A 20,622-nucleotide genomic window follows, 5' to 3' on the forward strand; every position below is an offset into this window, starting at 1 on the left:
CCCACACAATCGGATAGTATGCCAAGCTTCACTTATCGGTAAGTTTCAAACACCCAAAAATTGCGAAAAACATTACAAAAATGGTTTGTGAGTAGTTTATTAGAAAACTGTTTTAGTGCAAAAATGCTGCCGACAGAGTATAGCCTTTCACAGAAAGCCTTTCATTCCTCTGCAAATCGCAGAACCCCACATTGTCACTCATTACCCACACAACCCGATAGTATGCCAAGCTTCACTTATCGGTAACTTTCAAAATCTCAAATCTCAAAAAATATTACTAAAATGGTTTGTGACTAGTTTATTAGAAAATTGTTTTTAGTGCAAAAATGCCGCCGTCCGCAGAGTATAGCCTTTCACAGATAGCCTATTATTCCTCTGCGAATCGCAGAACCACACATCGTCACTCATTACCCACAAAATCGGATAGTACGCCAACCCTCACTTGTCGGTAAGTTTCAAAATCTCAAAATATATTACTTCAAAGGTTTGTGACTAGTTATTTAGAAAATTGTTTTTAGTGCAAAAATGCCGCCGTCAGAATATCTTTTCAAAGAAACCATTTCATTCCTCTGCGATTCGCAGAACCACACATCGTCACTCATTACCCACAAAATTGGATAGTATACCTACCTTCACTTATCGGTAAGTTTCAAAGTCTGAAGTTTCAAAATATATTATTAAAATGTTTTGCGACTAGTTTATTAGAAAACTGTTTTTAGAGCAAAAATGCTGCCGTCAGAGTATAGCCTTTCACAGAAAGCCTTTCATTCCTCTGCGAATCGCAGAACCACACATTGTCACTCATTACCCACACAACCCGATAGTATGCCAAGCTTCACTTATCGGTAAGTTTCAAAATCTCAAATCTCAAAAAATATTACTAAAATGGTTTGTAACTAGTTTATTAGAAAAATGTTTTTGGTGCAAAAATGCCGCCGTCCGCAGAGTATAGCCTTTCCCAGATAGCCTTTCATTCCTCTGCAAATCGCAGAACGACACATCGCCACTGTTTACCCACACAATCGGATAGTATGCCAAGCTTCACTTATCGGTAAGTTTCAAACACCCAAAAATTGCGAAAAACATTACAAAAATGGTTTGTGACTAGTTTATTAGAAAACTGTTTTAGTGCAAAAATGCTGCCGACAGAGTATAGCCTTTCACAGAAAGCCTTTCATTCCTCTGCAAATCGCAGAACCCCACATTGTCACTCATTACCCACACAACCCGATAGTATGCCAAGCTTCACTTATCGGTAAGTTTCAAAATCTCAAATCTCAAAAAATATTACTAAATGGTTTTTGACTAGTTTATTAGAAAATTGTTTTTAGTGCAAAAATGCCGCCATCCGCAGAGTATAGCGTTTCACAGATAGCCTTTCATTCCTCTGCGAATCGCAGAACCACACATCGTCACTCATTACCCACAAAAACGGATAGTATGCCAACCCTCACTTGTCGGTAAGTTTCAAAATCTCAAAATATATAACTTCAAAGGTTTGTGACTAGTTCAATAGAAAATAGTTTTTAGTGCAAAAATGCCGCCGTCAGAATATCTTTTCACAGAAACCCTTTCATTCCTCTGCGATTCGCAGAACCACACATCGTCACTCATTGACCACAAAACCGGATACTATACCTACCTTCACTTATCGGTAAGTTTCAAAAACTGAAGTTTCAAAATATATAACTAAATTGTTTTATGTCTAGTTTATTAGAAAACTATTTTCTAGTGCAAAATGCCGCCGTCAGAGTATAGCGTTTCGCAGAAATCTTTTCATTCCTCTACGAATCGCAGAACCACACATCGTCACTGTTTACCCACACAATCGGATAGAATGCCAAGCTTCACTTATCGGTAAGTTTCAAAATCTCAAATCTCGAAACAAACTACTAAAATGGTTTGTGACTAGTTTATTAGAAAATTGTTCTTAGTATAAAAAAAATGCTGCCGTCGGAGTATAGCCTTTCACAGAAAGCCTTTCACTCCTCTGCAAATCGCAGAACCACACATTGTCACTCATTACCCACACAACCCGGTAGTATGCCAAGCTTCACTTATCGGTAAGTTTCAAAATCTCAAATCTCGAAACAAACTACTAAAATGGTTTGTGACTAGTTTATTAGAAAATTGTTTTTAGTGCAAAAATGCTGCCGTCGGAGTATAGCCTTTCACAGAAAGCCTTTCATTCCTCTGCAAATCGCAGAACCACACATCGTCACTCATTACCCACAAAATCGGATAGTATGCCAACCCTCACTTGTCGTTAAGTTTCAAAATCTCAAAATATATTACTTTAAAGGTTTGTGACTAGTTCATTAGAAAATTGTTTTCAGTGCAAAAATGCCGCCGTCAGAATATCCTTTCACAGAAACCCTTTCATTCCTCTGCGATTCGCAGAGCCACACATCGTCACTCATTACCCACACAATCGGATAGTATACCTACCTTCACTTGTCGGTAAGTTTCAAAATCTCAATTCTCAAAATATATTACTAAAACGATTTGTGACTAGTTTATTAGAAAACTGTTTTTAGAGCAAAAATGCTGCCGTCAGAGTATAGCCTTTCACAGAAAGCCTTTCATTCCTCTGCGAATCGCAGAACCACACATCGTCACTGTTTACCCACACAATCGGATAGAATGCCAAGCTTCGCTTATCGGTAAGTTTCAAAATCTCAAATCTCGAAACAAACTACTAAAATGGTTTGTGACTAGTTTATTAGAAAATTGTTCTTAGTGCAAAAATGCTGCCGTCGGAGTATAGCCTTTCACAGAAAGCCTTTCACTCCTCTGCAAATCGCAGAACCACACATTGTCACTCATTACCCACACAACCCGGTAGTATGCCAAGCTTCACTTATCGGTAAGTTTCAAAATCTCAAATCTCGAAACAAACTACTAAAATGGTTTGTGACTAGTTTATTAGAAAATTGTTTTTAGTGCAAAAATGCTGCCGTCGGAGTATAGCCTTTCACAGAAAGCCTTTCATTCCTCTGCAAATCGCAGAACCACACATCGTCACTCATTACCCACAAAATCGGATAGTATGCCAACCCTCACTTGTCGTTAAGTTTCAAAATCTCAAAATATATTACTTTAAAGGTTTGTGACTAGTTCATTAGAAAATTGTTTTCAGTGCAAAAATGCCGCCGTCAGAATATCCTTTCACAGAAACCCTTTCATTCCTCTGCGATTCGCAGAGCCACACATCGTCACTCATTACCCACACAATCGGATAGTATACCTACCTTCACTTGTCGGTAAGTTTCAAAATCTCAATTCTCAAAATATATTACTAAAACGATTTGTGACTAGTTTATTAGAAAACTGTTTTTAGAGCAAAAATGCTGCCGTCAGAGTATAGCCTTTCACAGAAAGCCTTTCATTCCTCTGCGAATCGCAGAACCACACATTGTCACTCATTACCCACACAACCCGACAATATGCCAAGCTTCACTTATCGGTAAGTTTAAAATCTCAAATCTCGAAACAAACTACTAAAATGGTTTGTGACTAGTTTATTAGAAAATTGTTTTTAGTGCAAAAATGCTGCCGTCGGAGTATAGCCTTTCACAGAAAGCCTTTCATTCCTCTGCGAATCGCAGAACCACACATCGTCACTCAATACCCACAAAATCGGATAGTATGCCAACCCTCACTTGTCGGTAAGTTTCAAAATCTCAAAATTTATTACTTCAAAGTTTTGTGACTAGTTCATTAGAAAATTGTTTTTAGTGCAAAAATGCCGCTGTCAGAATATTCTTTCGCAGAAACCCTTTCATTCCTCTGCGATTCGCAGAACCACACTTCGTCACTCATTACCCACACAATCGGATAGTATACCTACCTTCACTTATCGGTAAGTTTTAAAATCTCAATTCTCAAAATATATTACAAAAACGATTTGTGACTAGTTTATTAGAAAACTGTTTTTAGCGCAAAAATGTCGCCATCAGATTATAGCCTTTCACAAAAATCCTTTCATTCCTCTGCGAATCGCAGAACCACACATTGTCACTCATTACCCACACAATCGGATAGTATGCCAACCTTCACTTATCGGTAAGTTTCAAAAGCTCAAATCTCACAATATATATTACTAAAATGTTTTGTGACTAGTTCATTAGAAAACAGTTTTTAGTGCAAAAATGCCGCCGTCAGAATATAGCCTTTCACAGAAAACCTTCAAGTCCTCTGCGAATCGATCGCAGAACCACACATCGTGACTCATTACCCACACAATTGGACAGTATACCTACCTTCACTTATCGGTAAGTTTTAAAATCTCAATTCTCAAAATATATTACAAAAACGATTTGTGACTAGTTCATTAGAAAATTGTTTTTAGTGCAAAAATGCCGCCGTCAGAATATTCTTTCACAGAAACCCTTTCATTCCTCTGCGGTTTGCAGAACCACACATCGTCACTCATTACCCACACAATCGGATAGTATACCTACCTTCACTTATCGGTAAGTTTTAAAATCTCAATTCTCAAAATATATTACAAAAACGATTTGTGACTAGTTTATTAGAAAACTGTTTTTAGCAAAAAAAAATGCCGCCATCAGGTTATAGCCTTTCACAGATAGCCTTTCAATCCTCTGCAAATTGCAGAACCAAACATCGTCACTCATTACCCACACAATCGGATAAAGTGTCAACCTTCACTTATCGGTAAGTTTCACAACCTCAAAATATATTACTTATAAGGTTTGTGACTAGTTCATAAGAAAAATGTTTCTAGTGCAAATACGCCGCCGTCAGAGTATAGCCTCTCACAGAAAGCCTTTCATTCCTCTGCGAATCGCAGAACCACACATCCTCACTCAATACCCACACAATCGGATAGTATGCCAAGCTTCACTTATCGGTAAGTTTCAAAATCTCAAATCTCAAAATGTATTAGTAAAACGATTTGTGACTAGTTTATTAGAAAACTGTGTTTTAGCGCAAAAATGCCGCCGTCAGAGTATAGCCTTTCACAGAAAGCCTTTCATTCCCCTGCTAATCGCAGAACCACACATTGTCACTGTTTACCCACACAATCGGATAGGATGCCAACCTTCACTTGTGGGTAAGTTTCAAAATCTCAAATCTCAAAATAAATCACTAAAATGGTTTGCGACTAGTTTATTAGAAAATTGTTTTTAGTGCAAAAATGCCGCCGTCCGCAGAATGTGGCCTTTCACAGAAAGCCTTTCATTCCTCTGCGAATCGCAGAACCACACATTGTCATTCATTAACCACACAATCGGATAGTATGCCAGCCTTCACTTATCGCTAAATTTCACAACCTCAAAAAAATTTACTTACATGGTTTTTGACTAGTTCATTTAAAAATTGTTTTTAGTGCAAAAAAGCCGCCGTCAGAGTAAAGCGTTTCACAGAAAGCCTTTCATTCCTATGCAATTCGCAGAACCACACATCGTCACTCATTACCCACACAATCGGATAGGATGCCAACCTTCACTTGTGGGTAAGTTTCAAAATCTCAAATCTCAAAATATATTACTGAAACGATTTGTGACTAGTTTATTAGAAAACTGTTTTTAGCGCAAAATGCCGCCGTCAGAGTATAGCCTTTCACAGAAATCCTTTCATTCCTCTGCGAATCGCAGAACCACACATTGTCACTCATTAACCACACAATCGGATAGTATGCCAACCTTCACTTGTGGGAAAGTTTCAAAATCTCAAATCTCAAAATAAATCACTAAAATGGTTTGCGACTAGTTTATTAGAAAATTGTTTTTAGTGCAAAAATGCCGCCGTCCGCAGAATGTGGCCTTTCACAGAAAGCCTTTCATTCCTCTGCGAACCGCAGAACCACACATTGTCATTCATTAACCACACAATCGGATAGTATGCCAACCTTCACTTGTCGGTAAATTTCACAACCTCAAAAAATTTTACTTACATGGTTTTTGACTAGTTCATTTAAAAATTGTTTTTAGTGCAAAAAAGCCGCCGTCAGAGTAGAGCGTTTCACAGAAAGCCTTTCATTCCTATGCAATTCGCAGAACCACACATCGTCACTCATTACCCACACAATTAGATAGTATACCTACCTTCACTTATCGGTAAGTTTCAAAATCTCAAATCTCAAAATATATCACTGAAACGATTTGTGACTACTTTATTAGAAAACTGTTTTTTAGCGCAAAAATGACGCCGTCAGAGTATAGCCTTTCACAGAAAGCCTTTCATTCCTCTGCGAATCGCAGAACCACACATTGTCACTCATTAACCACACAATCGGATAGTATTCCAACCTTCACTTATCGGTAAGTTTCAAAATCTCAAATCTCAAAATAAATCACTACGACTAGTTTAATAGAAAGTTATGCGACTAGTTTAATAGAAAGTTATTTTTGGTGCAAAAATGCCGCCGTCCGCAGAATGTAGCTTTTCACAGATAGCCTTTCATTCCTCTGCGAATCGCAGAACCACTCCTCGTCACTCATTACCCACACAATCGACTAGGATGCCAACCTGCACTTGTCGGTAAGTTTCAAAATCTCAAATCTCAAAGAATATTACTAAAATGATTTGTGACTAGTTTATTAGAAAATAGTTTCTAGTGCAAAAATGCCGCCGTCAGAGTATATCTTTTCACAGAAAACCTTTCATTCCTCTGCGAATCGCAGAACCACACATCGTCACTCATTACCCAACAAATCGGATAGTATGCCAACCATCACTTGTCGTTAAGTTTCAAAATCTCAAAATATATTACTTTAAAGGTTTGTGACTAGTTCATTAGAAAATTGTTTTCAGTGCAAAAATGCCGCCGTCAGCATATCCTTTCACAGAAACCCTTTCATTCCTCTGCGATTCGCAGAGCCACACATCGTCACTCATTACCCAAACAATCGGATAGTATTCCTACCTTCACCTAACGGTAAGTTTCAAAATCTCAAACCTCAAAACATTTTACTAAAACAGTTTGTGACTAGTTGATTAGAAAACTGTTTTTTAGCGCAAAAATGCCACCGTCAGAGTATAGCCTTTACAGAAAACCTTTCATTCCTCTGCGAATCGCAGAACCACACATCGTCACTCATTACCCAGCAAATCGGATAGTATGCCAACCATCACTTGTCGTTAAGTTTCAAAATCTCAAAATATATTACTTTAAAGGTTTGTGACTAGTTCATTAGAAAATTGTTTTCAGTGCAAAAATGCCGCCGTCAGCATATCCTTTCACAGAAACCCTTTCATTCCTCCGCGATTCGCAGAGCCACACATCGTCACTCATTACCCAAACAATCGGATAGTATTCCTACCTTCACCTAACGGTAAGTTTCGAAATCTCAAACCTCAAAACATTTTACTAAAACAGTTTGTGACTAGTTGATTAGAAAACTGTTTTTTAGCGCAAAAATGCCACCGTCAGAGTATAGCCTTTCACAGAAATCCTTTCATTCCTCTGCGAATCGCAGAACCACACATTGTCACTCTTTACCCACACAATCGGATAGTATGCCAACCTTAACTTATCGGTAAGGTTCAAAATCTCGAATCTCAAAATGTACTACTAAAATGTTTTGTGACAAATTTAATAGAAAATTATTTTTATTGCAAAAATGCCGCCGTCCGCAGAATGTAGCTTTTCACAGATAGCCTTTCATTCCTCTGCGAATCGCAGAACCACACATCGTCACTCATTGCCCACACAATCGGATAGTATGCCAACCTTCACTTATCGGTAAGTTTCACAGCCTCAAAATATATTACTTACATGTTTCTGACGAGTTCATTAGAAAATGGTTTCTAGTGCAAAAAAGCCGCTGTCAGAGTATAGCCTTTCACAGAAAACCTTTCATTCCTCTGCGAATCGCAGAACCAGACGTCGTCACTCATTACCCACACAATCAGATAGGATGCCAACCTTCACTTGTCGGTAAGTTTCAAAATCTCAAAATATATTAATTACATGTTTCTGACTAGTTCATTAGAAAATAGTTTTTAGTGCAAAAAAGCCGCCGTCAGAGTATAACCTTTCACAGAAAGCCTTTCATTCCTCTTTGATTCGCAGAACCACACATCGTCACTCATTACCCACACAATCGGATAGTATGCCAACCTTCACATATCAGTAAGTTTCAAAATCTCAAATCTCAAAGTATATTACTAAAATGATTTGTGACTAGTTTTTTAGAAAACAGTTTTTAGTGCAAAAATGCCGCCGTCAGAGTATAGCCTTTCACAGAAATCCTTTAATTCCTCTTCGAATCGCAGAACCGCACATCTTCACTCAATACCCACACAATAGAATAGTATGCCAACCTTCACTTATCGGTAAATTTCAAAACCTCAAAATATATTACTTTTATGGTTTGTGACTAGTTCATAAGAAAAATGTTTCTATTGCAAAAACGCCGCCGTCAGAGTATAGCCTCTCACAGAAAGCCTTTCATTCCTCTGCGAATCGCAGAACCACACATCGTCACTCAATACCCACACAATCGGATAGTTTGCCAAGCTTCACTTATCGGTCAGTTTCAAAATCTCAGATCTCAAAATATATTACTAAAACGATTTGTGACTATTTTATTAGAAAACTGTTTTTAGCGCAAAAATGCCGCCGTCAGAGTATAACCTTTCACAGAAAGCCTTTCATTCCTCTGCGAATCGCAGAACCACATATTGTCACTATTTACCCACACAATCGGATAGAATGCCAAGCTTCACTTATCGGTAAGTTTCAAAATCTCAAATCTCGAAACAAACTACTAAAATGGTTTTTGACTAGTTTATTAGAAAATTGTTTTTAGTGCAAAAATGCTGCCGTCGGAGTATAGCCTTTCACAGAAAGCCTTTCATTCCTCTGCAAATCGCAGAACCACACATTGTCACTCATTACCCACACAACCCGATAGTATGCCAAGCTTCACTTATCGGTAAGTTTCGAAATCTCAAATCTCAAAAAATATTACTAAAATGGTTTGTGACTAGTTTATTAGAAAAATGTTTTTGCTGCAAAAATGCCGCCGTCCGCAGAGTATAGCCTTTCCCAGATAGCCTTTCATTCCTCTGCAAATCGCAGAACCACACATCGTCACTCATTACCCACACAATCGGATAGTATGCCAAGCTTCACTTATCGGTAAGTTTCAAAATCTCAGATCTCAAAATATATTACTAAAACGATTTGTGACTATTTTATTAGAAAACTGTTTTTAGCGCAAAAATGCCGCCGTCAGAGTATAACCTTTCACAGAAAGCCTTTCATTCCTCTGCGAATCGCAGAACCACATATTGTCACTATTTACCCACACAATCGGATAGAATGCCAAGCTTCACTTATCGGTAAGTTTCAAAATCTCAAATCTCGAAACAAACTACTAAAATGGTTTTTGACTAGTTTATTAGAAAATTGTTTTTAGTGCAAAAATGCTGCCGTCGGAGTATAGCCTTTCACAGAAAGCCTTTCATTCCTCTGCAAATCGCAGAACCACACATTGTCACTCATTACCCACACAACCCGATAGTATGCCAAGCTTCACTTATCGGTAAGTTTCGAAATCTCAAATCTCAAAAAATATTACTAAAATGGTTTGTGACTAGTTTATTAGAAAAATGTTTTTGCTGCAAAAATGCCGCTGTCCGCAGAGTATAGCCTTTCCCAGATAGCCTTTCATTCCTCTGCAAATCGCAGAACCACACATCGTCACTCATTACCCACAAAATGGGATAGTATGCCAACCCTCACTTGTCGTTAAGTTTCGAAATCTCAAAATATATTACTTTAAAGGTTTGTGACTAGTTCATTAAAAAATTGTTTTCAGTGCAAAAATGCCGCCGTCAGAATATCCCTTTCACAGAAACCCTTTCATTCCTCTGCGAATCGCAGAGCCACACATCGTCACTCATTACCCACACAATCGGATAGTATACCTACCTTCACTTGTCGGTAAGCTTCAAAATCTCAATTCTCAAAATATATTACTAAAACGATTTGTGACTAGTTTATTAGAAAACTGTTTTTAGAGCAAAAATGCTGCCGTCAGAGTATAGCCTTTCACAGAAATCCTTTCATTCCTCTGCGAATCGCAGAACCACGCATCGTCACTCAATACCCACACAATCGGATAGTATGCCAAGCTTCACTTATCGGTAAGTTTCAAAATCTCAGATCTCAAAATATATTACTAAAACGATTTGTGACTAGTTTATTAGAAAACTGTTTTTCAGCGCAAAAATGCCGCCGTCAGAGTATAGCCTTTCACAGAAAGCCTATCATTCCTCTGCGAATCGCAGAACCACACATTGTCACTATTTACCCACTTAATCGGATAGAATGCCAAGCTTCACTTATCGGTAAGTTTCAAAATCTCAAATCTCGAAACAAACTACTAAAATGGTTTGTGACTAGTTTATTAGAAAACTGTTTTTAGTGCAAAAATGCTGCCGTCGGAGTATAGCTTTTCACAGAAAGCCTTTCATTCCTCTGCAAATCGCAGAACCACACATTGTCACTCATTACCCACACAACCCGATAGTATGCCAAGCTTCACTTATCGGTAAGTTTCGAAATCTCAAATCTCAAAAAATATCACTAAAATGGTTTGTGACTAGTTTATTAGAAAAATGTTTTTGGTGCAAAAATGCCGCCGTCCGCAGAGTATAGCCTTTCCCAGATAGCCTTTCATTCCTCTGCAAATCGCAGAACCACACATCGTCACTCATTACCCACAAAATCGGATAGTATGCCAACCCTCACTTGTCGTTAAGTTTCAAAATCTCAAAATATATTACTTTAAAGGTTTGTGACTAGTTCATTAGAAAATTGTTTTCAGTGCAAAAATGCCGCCGTCAGACTATCCTTTCACAGAAACCCTTTCATTCCTCTGCGATTCGCAGAGCCACACATCGTCACTCATTACCCACACAATCGGATAGTATACCTACCTTCACTTGTCGGTAAGCTTCAAAATCTCAATTCTCAAAATATATTACTAAAACGATTTGTGACTAGTTTATTAGAAAACTGTTTTTAGAGCAAAAATGCTGCCGTCAGAGTATAGCCTTTCACAGAAAGCCTTTCATTCCTCTGCGAATCGCAGAACCACCCATTGTCACTCATTTTCCACACAACCCGATAGTATGCCAAGCTTCACTTATCGGTAAGTTTCGAAATCTCAAATCTCAAAAAATATTACTAAAATGGTTTGTGACTTGTTTATTAGAAAATTATTTTTAGTGCAAAAATGCCGCCGTCCGCAGAGTAGATCTTTCACAGATAGCCTTTCATTCCTCTGCGAATCGCAGAACCACACACCGTCACTCATTAACCACACAATCGGATAGTATGCCAACCTTCACTTATCGGTAAGTTTCAAAATCTCAAAAAAATTTACTTACATGGTTTTTGACTAGTTCATTTAAAAAATGTTTTTGGTGCAAAAAAGCCGCCGTCAGAGTATAGCGTTTCACAGAAAGCCTTTCATTCCTATGCATATCGCAGAACCACTTATCGTCACTCATTACCCACACAATCGGATAGGATGCCAACCTTCACTTGTGGGTAAGTTTCAAAATCTCAAATCTCAAAAAATATTACTAAAACGATTCGTGACTAGTTTATTAGAAAACTGTTTTTAGCGCAAAAATGCCGCCGTCAGAGTATAGCCTTTCACAGAAAGCCTTTCATTCCTCTGCGAATCGCAGAACCACACATTGTCACTCATTAACCACAAAATCGGATAGTATGCCAACCCTCACTTGTCGTTAAGTTTCAAAATCTCAAAATATATTACTTTAAAGGTTTGTGACTAGTTCATTAGAAAAATGTTTTCAGTGCGAAAATGCCGCCGTCAGAATATTCTTTCACAGAAACCCTTTCATTCCTCTGCGATTCGCAGAACCACACATCGTCACTCATTACCCACACAATCGGATAGTATACCTACCTTCACTTATCGGTAAGTTTTAAAATCTCAATTCTCAAAATATATTCCAAAACGATTTGTGACTAGTTTTTTAGAAAACTGTTTTTAGCGCAAAAATGCCGCCATCAGATTATAGCCTTTCACAGATAGCATTTCAATCCTCTGCAAATCGCAGAACCACACATCGTCACTCATTACCCACACAATCGGATAAAATGCCAACCTTCACTTATCGGTAAGTTTCAGATCCTCAAAATATATTACTTACATGGTTTCGGACTAGTTCATTAGAAAATTGTTTCTAAAGCAAAAATGCCGCCGTCAGAATATAGCCCTTCACAGAAAATCTTCAATTCCTCTGCGAATCGCAGAACCACACATTGTCACTCATTAACCATACAACCGGATAGTATGCCAACCTTCACTTATCGGTAAGTTTCAAAATCTCAAATCTCAAAATAAATCACTAAAATGGTTTGCGACTAGTTTATTAGAAAATCGTTTTTAGTGCAAAAATGCTGCCGTCCGCAGAATGTGGCCTTTCACAGTAAGCCTTTCATTCCTCTGCGAATCGCAGAACCACACATTGTCATTCATTAACCACACAATCGGATAGTATGCCAACCTTCACTTATCGGTAAATTTCACAACCTCAAAAAAATTTACTTACATGGTTTTTGACTAGTTCAATTAAAAATTGTTTTTAGTGCAAAAAGCCGCCGTCAGAGTATAGCGTTTCACAGAAAGCCTTTCATTCCTATGCAATTCGCAGAACCACACATCGTCACTCATTAACCACACAATCGGATAGTATGCCAACCTTCACTTATCGGTAAGTTTCAAAATCTCAAATCTCAAAATAAACCACAAAAATGGTTTGCGACTAGTTTAATAGAAAGTTATTTTTGGTGCAAAAATGCCGCCGTCCGCAGAATGTAGCCTTTCACAGATAGCCTTTCATTCCTCTGCGAATCGCAGAACCACTCATCGTCACTCATTACCCACACAATCGGATAGTATGCCAACCTTCACTTATTGGTAAGTTTCACAACCTCAAAAAATTTTATTTACATGGTTTTTGACTTGTTCATTAGAAAATTGTTTCTAGTGCAAAAATGCCGCCGTCAGAGTATATCTTTTCACAGAAAACCTTTCATTCCTCTGCGAATCGCAGAAACACACATCGTCACTCATTACCCACACAATCGACTAGGATGCCAACCTGCACTTGTCGGTAAGTTTCAAAGTCTCAAAATATATTACTTTAAAGGTTTGTGACTAGTTCATTAGAAAATTGTTTTCAGTGCAAAAATGCCGCCGTCAGCATATCCTTTCACAGAAACCCTTTCATTCCTCTGCGATTCGCAGAGCCACACATCGTCACTCATTACCCAAACAATCGGATAGTATTCCTACCTTCACCTAACGGTAAGTTTCGAAATCTCAAATCTCAAAACATTTTACTAAAAAAATTTGTGACTAGTTGATTAGAAAACTGTTTTCTAGCGCAAAAATGCCACCATCAGAGTATAGCCTTTCACAGAAATCCTTTCATTCCTCTGCGAATCGCAGAACCACATATTGTCACTCATTACCCACACAATCGGATAGTATGCCAACCTTAACTTATCGGTAAGTTTCAAAATCTCAAATCTCAAAATGTACTACTAAAATGTTTTGTGACTAGCTTAATAGAAAATTATTTTTAGTGCAAAAATGCCGCCGTCCGCAGAATGTAGCTTTTCACAGATAGCCTTTCATTCCTCTGCGAATCGCAGAACCACACATCGTCACTCATTACCCACACAATCGGATAGTATGCCAACCTTCACTTATCGGTAAGTTTCACAGCCTCAAAATATATTACTTACATGTTTCTGACTAGTTCATTAGAAAATTGTTTCTAGTGCAAAAATGCCGCCGTCAGAGTATAGCCTTTCACAGAAAACTTTTCATTCCTCTGCAAATCGCAGAACCAGACATCTTCACTCATTACCCACACAATTGGATAGGATGCCAACCTTCACTTGTCGGTAAGTTTCAAAATCTCAAAATATATTACTTAAATAGTTTGTGACTAGTTCATTAGAAAATTGTTTTTAGTGCAAAAAAGCCGCCGTCAGAGTATAGCCTTTCACAGAAAGCCTTTCATTCCTCTGCGATTCGCAGAACCACACATCGTCACTCATTACCCACACAATCGGATAGTATGCCAACCTTCACATATCGGTAAGTTTCAAAATCTCAAAATATATTACTTATAAGGTTTGTGACTAGTTCATAAGAAAAATGTTTCTAGTGCAAAAACGCCGCCGTCAGAGTATAGCCTCTCACAGAAAGCCTTTCATTCCTCTGCGAATCGCAAAACCACACATCGTCACTCAATACCCACACAATCGGATAGTATGCCAAGCTTCACTTATCGGTAAGTTTCAAAATCTCAAAATATATTACTAAAATTTTTTATGACTAGTTTTTTAGAAAATTGTTTTTAGTACGCACAATCGCTCAAAGTAGGAATTCGACTCAGCAGCCACAAATCGACTCAGCAGCCAATAATGTCGACTCAGCACAAATCGACTCAGCACGAACAAATCGACTCAGCTCAGCACAAATCGGCAAATCGACTCAGCACGAACAAATCGACAAATCGACTCAGCACAAATCGACTCAGCGGCCAATAATCGACTCAGCAGCCAAGAATTTGACTCAGCAGCCAATAATGTAGTTTGATGCCAACTCTCACTTATCAAACAGTATGCCAACCCTCACTTATCAAACAGTATGCCAACCCTCACTTATCAGCGAGTCCGATTAATCAACTCACAAAATCAGCACAAGTCCGTTTTCACAGTCGTTCTGTTTTTCAGGACATTGTGTGTAGATTTTTCCACTATAACTCATTTTTGACCTTTATGACTTCAGAAATTACTTTAGAAATTACTTTTAACAAATTACTTTAAGTTTTTTTAGTAGAAATTTGTTTTTTAGTGCAATTCACCATAGTGCTGACTCAAATTGCAAATCGCCGTCTCAAATCAAAAGCAGTTACAGTCAATGTACGTCTCTTTATTTCTCTATTCTAAAACTGTAGACTTCGTTATCTTTCACTTTATTGCCTCATAGTTATGTTATCGCTATTGGCTCATCTGGGAACTTTACTGCTTGTTTTGTTAGTGCTACATAAAAACTTAAATTAGATAAATTTTTAATGATAGTTATGGAATTAAAATTCCCAAGTATTTCTTTTTGACTCGAGAAAATCGGCTCTACTGAAGCTAATTGTTATTGTTTTTCGGATCCACTCGTGTAATCTTAATTATGCGTCCAAATGATAAAAATTTTGGCTTTATAAATAACCAAGGATAGATGCTTACACTCAAAACGAGCTCATGACGATCGAATTGTGGTGGTCTTCTCCTTTCTTAAAACTATAGAAATAACTCTTCAATCCTCAATTTATTAACTCACTGTTCATACCTCTTTTTCCCTTCTATAATTATGTCAGAATTTGCCGGTCCAGTATCAGAATTTCCTGGGATTTCAATTGATCGTTTCAATGGTGAGAACCTCAAATCTACGGTTTATTTTCTTTCGCACTGTCATACAGGTCACATGGTGGGCCTTAATGAGCCTGAGCTCTTCGAAACGTTATTACATTATAACTTGAAAATTTATTGTCATAAAGTTTCGGCTGTTTTGTTGAGTGCCTTGCCGCTTTATATTCATTTAACTCCATATGTATAACCTCTGCATTCAGATAATGAGACAACATTGAATGTTTCATTGGAAGGAAACGAGACTCTTACCCTAACTGTCACTCTTATTCCTGCAGGTGGTTGTCCAGGTTCAGTAATGTTCCTACTATTTTCCAGATAAAAATCTGTCCTTTTCACTGGCAATTTCAGATGGCAAGTTTTCGACGATGATCTTTTCGACAATTTACAAGAAGCTGCTGTTCTTGTTTTTGATAATATTTATAATGACACAACGTTTTGCAAAACAGATTCCAATTTCATACCTTGTAGGGAGAGCTGTTTTTCAGCCATCTTACAAGTCGTGTCCGCATGGCTCTGCTAGTTTCAAAATAATGTGGTCCATTTTGTAACAAAACTCGCTACGGTTATGAATTTTTCATGAAAGAGCTTGCACTTAGATTCAACACTAAAGTTCGCGTTTCATTATGTCAAAATCAAATGTACAAATTTGTTCCGTCAATTCAAAATCGGCTCACCTTAGATGGCAAAAGTACCAGTATCCATTTCTGCAAGCCGTCGTCTGCGTCCGCGAACTTATAACTGCCTTGCAAGCCGGGCATCCCAAGTTCAGAGGTACTTACAATCATTCCAACTGCAATGTTCTTCACTAAAAACGAGATAATGCCTGAGAGATTGGTTAAAGCAGTGTCTGAGAGAACCATTCGGTGCTGTTATTCTTTGCACTCTTCAGCTGACAAAATAATTGATTTTCTTTCGATTCTGCAGTTCGGAAGTATTACACCCTTAGTTTGTCCGGTTTATCCACTTGACTCTGTGAAAGCTTTTATTTTAAGCTCAAACATCAGAATCCAAACACGTGAAACGATTCGAGTACAAAGTTGTGGAAAGAGAAAATTAAAATCAATAAGAGAGGTAAACGCAAACTTTACCTGAAAAAAATTCAACAAACACACCAGACTACGAATACCAAAATGAGCCATTAAGACAACAAAGACGCTTTGTCGAAGGTGGAGTTTTCGAGGTAAAGGATTTAGAAACAGCCAAAACTGCAGAGGAGACAAATATTTTAACAAAAACACCATACTGTGAATACCATAGTGAGCCATTGAGACAACACAGACGCTTTGTCGATAGTGGAGATTTTGAGAAAAAGGATTCAGAAAGAGCAGAAAAATTGATCCAATTGCTCAAAAATATTAAAAACAATATTTTACTTTTCGTGCTGTATTTTTTAGTTACCGCTTGTATAAGTTTTTCTTTTCAGCTTTAATTAAACGAGGATTCTCAACCCAGTTTTCAGAGGACATTTCATTTCAGCTTTCAAAAAATACAATCGAGCCGTCCTTTATCTCGTCTCAAATGCTGATGAGTGCGATGATAATTTCTGAACCAACTGAACCATCTCATCTCAAATACTGATGAGTGCGATGATAATTTCTGAACCAACTGAACCATCTCATCTCAAATACTGATGAGTGCGATGATAATTTCTGAACCATCTCAATTCAAATACTGATGAGTGACTTAACTGCCCCCATTTCAAACATGAATTGCCATTTCCAACCCTGAACAGCCATTTCAAACCCATTTCAAACCAAAACGAAAGATTTGATATCCGCATAGTTAACCAATGATTTAAGATGGGTTTGCGAATTCCGCTGACTAATGAATAAGTCCTTTTGCGGTCAAATTGCGCGTTCCTATAGATAATAAATCAAATACTCCAACTCTAGCTTTTAATTGTTCATATGCAAGTTCAGTAATAATCAAAAATGCGGAATCCACTTACAACTTGTGGAATCCGCTTACATTTGCGGATTCAGCATACAAAATTTGCGGATTCCACTTACATTTTGCGTAATCTACTTACAGTTGTGGAATCCAGAATAACTAGCTATGTTTGCTTGTTACGGAATCCGCAACAAAACAAATGTGCCAACAACGCTTACGTTACAAAATTTACGTATGCGAAATCCACTGAAATTTTGATTGTGGAATCCATTTACATTTTGGAACATATTTTAATACTTGTCTCTGGAATCCAGGAACATACAGACACCATATTGTGCTCCTATCCAGTGCACATTTTGGCCTCGTAATGGCTGATTTTCAAGAATTGTGATTTATTTTGTCTGGCTATTCTCATGATGAAAGAACCAAATGATAGAAAACTTTTAACTAGTGAGAATCGTTGGACATTTCCTTCGGCTAAAAGTTTTTGCACAATAACGAATTCACTGTTAACTGAAAATGATATGTAGCAGCATAGGAAAGTTTTGCTCTACGATTCATGCAGATATAAAATAAATTTTTTGTTTTGATTTCAGTTATGAAAAATTTAAAGATTTTTTCCAATAACCACCTCTGATATCACAATTTTTGGAAATTTATGCATCTGCTTCATTTTTAATTGGTAACTATTATTTTTAACTAATTGGATTTAAAATCGTTTTGAGACTTTTGCGATTTGAAGACTGGTTATTTTAAGTTTGAGCTCAAAACGTCCACAGTTTTCAGAAGATAATAAAAAAAAACTATCAAAACAGGCTAGTTATCAACTGAAGTTTGTCTGAAAAAAAAACACCCCAAGCAAAATTAATTGGTCGGAACAATAAAGGCATCGAGCAGAGAAAAAAAATGGACAACTACCGGACAACATTTAAACCTCAAGTGTGAAATTTTGAGTAGTACGAAATTAGTAGGACGATTAGCTTGCTTCAATTCAATTTGTCTGGAAGGATTATGAAGTGCGGGATAATTTGAATAAATAAATCGCGTTTCACCATTATAAATGTAAATGAAACCTTTTCAAACCCCCCCCCCCCATACCCCCCCCCCCCCCTCCCCCAAAGAATACAAAAATTAATCGAAGGTAAGAAAAATTTTACATTCGATATCTTCAATGAGTATAACAACAAATTTTGGTGAAGACTAATAATTCTACTGCTGAATTTCGACAACTTTCAAAATCTCTTCCTTCTTTTTAAACTCGCTTAGTTTTTTAGCTCGCTTAGAAAAAATATTAAATATGAAATATAATAGTGCAAAAATATAGTTAGTGCAAAAAACAAAAAATGTTTAGAAAACAACTCGGTTGATGAATTTCTAATAAAACTGAGAAAGTATGCCAGCAAACGGTTATCTGGCTGCTGAGCTAGTATCACAAAATGAATGTTTCAGCCACATTAATTTAAATGAAGCAATTACAAATTCAGCAAAAAAGAAAACAAATTGTCTTTTTTTAACATTTCAACCCTTCTTTATCGACGGTAAAGTTCAATTGGATACCCGCACTGAAGTTTCTCAGATATAAATAGATTATATTGAGAAAATGTTGCGGAAAATGTTGCCATTATAATCGATTATGTGTAACCAATTTAAGCAACATTTTCTAATATAATAGAAAAAAAAAAATAGAATATTTTCATGAAGATTATATTGCCTTATAATTCTACTAAAATGTTTTTTATCTCCACATAATCTCAACAAAATCTATTTTTTTCGCCCTGATATCGCAATAAAATCTATTGTATTCGCCATAAAACTTCCAAAAAATCGCAACAAAAACTATTGCTATCGCCACCATAAAATTGCAGTAAAATCTAGGACCCAAAACATCAATTATGTTGTTAAAAAAATGGATTTTATTGTCTGAAAAACTGACTTTTTCTCTTCTTAATTTCATTTTTGGAACTAAATTCGATTATTTTTGCAAAATATTGCAAATTTTGCGGGAATGCCTCAACGTCATCCCTTCGGCCCCTCAAGCTTTTTAACCCCCCCCCCCCCAAATGAAGGGGTACGGTAAAATGGTGGGGGTAGTGAACTGGGGGCTTAACTGAGGGTGGGGGGTGTTTAAACTGGGGGGGGGGGGGGGGGAGTTTGTGGTTTAAAAAAAAGTAAAATGAAGTGTTAAACTGCGATGAATTTAAAAAGAGAGACCAAAAAGTATAGAAATTTTGTTCTGAAATGTAAAATTTTATGAAACGTAATACGTAGCAACTGCACTAAACATTAAATAAGAAAACTTTCAATAATATGTAAGTTTCTTGAATAAACCCTCAAAAAAATCCATTATGATCGATTAAAATTGATTATAATGGATTATATTAACAAAAAAAAATTAGGATTATAATCCAGTTTTAATGGATTATAATCGATTATTTTGTCATTTTATTGCGGACCATATTATGACAATATAATCGATTATGATCCATGGGCGCTCGGTGCGTCAATCTATTATAATCTATTATAATTCCAATATAATCGACATAAAATTAAAGTTTTTTAATGGATTTTTTTCTCCATATAATCGAGTGTTCTACTCTGCGACCACAAAATCGCCAGATACTAGATAATAATCGGAGAAACTTCGGTACGGGTAAAAAACTGCAAGATTGAAATGTTAGCTAAAACAAAGTTAAACCGCTGTTGAATAAGACATGTAAATTATTCAGAAAAAACGGAACAAGTCGAAACAATACAACTTTTCTCGACGAAGAAACAGGCATCATTTTACAACATTTTTACAAAAGACTATTCGATAGAAGCCACAAATCGCAACAAGCGATGATTCGCAACAGATAAAATTTGGGCTGAAAACTAACTAACCAACGCCTTTTTTGACGGGAGTGGTAATTGGTATGAATTGGTATTTTTACCGCATAATCTACAAATTGCGTATTTATAAATTGAGAGATGCAAAACTTTGCCTGGATAAATGTTGCCAATCGTCGCTTGTTATGAGTTTTCCCCTCAACCTCACAGTACTCCATTCCTTTAAATCCCAATAAAATCGCAAAACAAGTCTTCATAAGGTAATGGCAATATTCGGGGTCCCGATACTAACATTTTGGTTATTATTATTTAAATCACGGCTATTAAGTATCCTCAAAAAGTTTGTAAAACCATTCATTAGCCTGACTTTTCTGCTGAGCGTTTAATAACTCAAATTCATATTGCTTTTTTTATCCTAAAAAGGGTAAATTGATGTAATAAAGCCA

At 37.0% G+C, this 20,622-nt stretch overlaps 2 protein-coding genes across 8 annotated transcripts in view; one reads left to right on the top strand and one right to left on the bottom strand.

Annotated features, from left to right (window-relative positions):
* The window catches only part of LOC134854597 (protein Hook homolog 3-like), a 377,820-nt gene that overhangs the window by 51,599 nt on the left and 305,599 nt on the right, over nucleotides 1–20,622 (top strand). The window lies entirely within an intron of this gene.
* Nucleotides 1–20,622, bottom strand: part of LOC134854214 (protein O-glucosyltransferase 3-like) — a 72,481-nt gene that overhangs the window by 38,780 nt on the left and 13,079 nt on the right. The window lies entirely within an intron of this gene.

The sequence above is a fragment of the Symsagittifera roscoffensis genome, chromosome 9 (assembly GCF_963678635.1).
Source record: "Symsagittifera roscoffensis chromosome 9, txSymRosc1.1, whole genome shotgun sequence".
Classification (NCBI taxonomy): domain Eukaryota; kingdom Metazoa; phylum Xenacoelomorpha; order Acoela; family Convolutidae; genus Symsagittifera; species Symsagittifera roscoffensis.